Below are 3,323 nucleotides of genomic sequence, written 5' to 3'. Positions count from 1 at the left end.
TTTTTTTTTGAATGTCCAGAGGACCAGATTTAACTTTTTTAGAACTTATATAATGATACTTATAACATCATTAGAAAGTATTTTATACAGTACATGGTAATACAATATATATTTGATGGCCACCACAACCCAACTGAGTGTGTATCTGATAAACACCTGAATCTAAACACCTGTGTGAGCATGCTTATCACTATAAGGTTTTTCCATAAAAATGCTCAATAGTGGATGTGGGGACCCATAAACCCATCCCACAGGACACGAAGTTAACACAGGGAAGACCGGAACCACAGACACACAGCGGCCCCCAAGCCCGGAACTCTGGTAGTCCCCCAACAGGGAGACCCGCACCCCCCAGAGAGAGAAGCAAAGGGAAGCCCTGGGCGATCCCCAGCAACCACAATGCAGAACCCCCCAGGAGGCCGTAGCGACGAGTCAACAGGCCCCGCCGGCAACCCGCCCCTCCAGAGTGGATCCGGCCATGGACACCAAGCCCTGAGTCCCGAGGTCATACCACCCCCCAACAGAGGCCCGACAGAGCCAGGGCACCCAGGCCCCCACAGGCAGCCTCCAGGGCGGGCCTGCACACAAACCACCACCCAGCCCCAGCTGCTGAGAGCCGCCAATGCACCGGTGGCAGGGGGGCCCACCACCGGAAGGGAGCACGACCCACCAAATGGGGTTGAATTATTTGTTGAAATGTTCTTTATCCGCCCTGTGATGGACTGGAGACCTGTCCTGTGTGTCCCCCGCCTCTCGAACAGTGACTGCTGGACATGGGCACCAGCAACCCCCGCGAACTGAAATGGAAGAAGCGGGTAAAGACAATGGATGGATCATAGGCATCACAACCATTATATGTGAAGGGGACAAGTCCCCCCCACATTAAAAAAATGTTAATTTGGACCCCCCCCCCCACACACACACACACTTTTACTATGAAACATTAGTTCAGGAGGCACAGTTTCTCTTTCTTCATGAACAAATCCATTCCACTTGATTAAATGGAGAATACTCAAGCCACTAAAACTCCACTCCAGGTTTTCCTGGTTACTTCCAACTCTAAACACAGCAGCCTGTTGTACGGTGGTCACAGAATAGGGTGTAACACCTGCAGTGTTTCTCTGTGTCTCCTCCTGCCTCGGCAGAAAACACGCACAGGTGGAGGAGATGGAGACACCTTTGTGTTACTCGCTCGCCAGTTTAGCGAGCTTTGTGCGGGCAGTTTTTGACCGGGGGGGTTGATCATAAACATATATTCATGTTAGGAGGAGAGAAGTGGAGCACTACGTAGCATGTTAGCTTAGTAGTAACTGACGCTGTAAGACGCTGCAGGTGTAAGAGACGCTGTGTGTTCAGTTGCATTAAAGCTGAAATATCTTTAAAACTCCACACCTTATTTTCCTCAAGCTTCGTGAGAAACATCATTTAGATGAGTAGTGTTGAACACAAGTAAAAAAAAAAGTCTAGTGGTGATGTTTTTTATTTCACAATAAACACAAATAGTGCCGACCTGACGCTCTGTATTAAAGTGTATTAAAGTTCAAATTACTTTAAACCCACAGCTGAATTTACACAAACTTGGTGAGAAACATGTTTTATGTGTGTGGAATTAAAGGAAATCTAGGTGAAATGTTGCTTTTTAGTACACTAGTGAACACCTTTTTTTTAACACGCGCACACATGCGCGCACACACACCTGAACACATCATTGTATCCCCCCACATTATGGATGCTTCTGACACCCTTGGGATGGATGGATGGATGTTCTTTATCCCTTGTGATTTTCAGGTCCCTGAGGATGAGATGAATATAAGATCCAAGTCAATAAATAAATAAAGGTAAGTGAGGACGTCGGATGAGCCATCAGGCAGATTGGAATTAAAGGCCGGGTTGACTTCTTTTGTAGCGTCTTTCAGGAGTATATCCAGGAAATGAGACTTCAGAGGAGAAGCTCTCACTAGTTTTGGGTTTGAGGTTTCATCCCAAGACCAGGAAGAGTCTGAGAATGAGGTCCTTAGTAGACACAGATGTTTTGTTAGTATAGAAGCACAGAAGAACCAAACTAGTAATCTGGAGCGTTAACCATAAAGTGATTATTGAACCAACAAAGAATAAAGCGTCAGCTCAGCCTTAAATACCCAGGAGACAATCAGCTCTCATGGAAACTAGCTGAGCAGGAGATGACAGAGACAGCCCCAACCACAGGCAGGGCACCCTCTTACTGCAACAAGAAAACAGTATCCTAATACATGCCCAGCTTAAAGGGTTGTAAGCTCTGTAACCTGCCAAGGTTGTTTTTTTTTAATTTATGCTAAACACTTCAGAGTTTCTCCATAGATCTTGATCGAGTTTAAAGAATTATGTGTTTGGTGAAGAAAGCCTCACTGCTCTTTTCTCACAAAGGCTCACTTTGTCACAAAGGCAGCTGCAGGTTGTCATACGGCTACTGTACCTTTGAAATGGCCCATAGCTGCTGCAAGACACTGACCAGGCTGCCTCTATGTGATAACAGAATAAACGAGGGGCCTCACAATTCACATGACACTAACCAGACATGCAAAGAATCTGCAGTGAGTGAGCTAAAAGCAAGAAGAGAGGCTGTGAAGAAAGATATTCATCATGTAAGAATGCTCCAAGTGCTGCTCACATCCCTTCAGGGTTAAACCTTCTGAAAGCCATTAAATCTGGACAGTTACTGACAAAAGTGGCCACACCCAGATCCTTCTAAATTACTTCCTTCCCTGAGTAAAAACACTCCCAAGTTCAATCTCTAGAAGGATCTTTGTAAGTTAGTGCATTTTAGTGTGTTTTGGTGTTAGCAGACATTGATTTAAAGGCATGTGTTTCCAACGTATCTTCTTCACTTCAGTGTGCTGTTAGGAAGACCTCCAGCCTCCAGTGACATGGATTCAAGACAATTTGTCCCCACTCACAGAGCAAAGATGGGGATTGGAAATATCCTTCATTCATTCAACCATCCATCCATGTGTGAATGCTGTGAACACAATAACTAAATCCAAGATGGCTGCTGCTACACACAAACAGATGTATATGCATATATATACATATACATATATATATACATGTATACATATATATACATATACATATATATATACATATATACATATATATACATATACATATATACATATATACATATACACATATATATATATACATATACACATATATATATATATACATATATACATATATATATATATACATACATATGTATATATACATATATATACATACATATACATATATATATACATATATATACATACATATACATATATATGTATATATATATGTAT

The sequence above is a fragment of the Nematolebias whitei genome, chromosome 12, assembly GCF_014905685.2.
Source record: "Nematolebias whitei isolate Nwh7 chromosome 12, NemWhi1, whole genome shotgun sequence".
Classification (NCBI taxonomy): Eukaryota; Metazoa; Chordata; class Actinopteri; order Cyprinodontiformes; family Rivulidae; genus Nematolebias; species Nematolebias whitei.
This window is presented reverse-complemented; position numbering follows the sequence as displayed.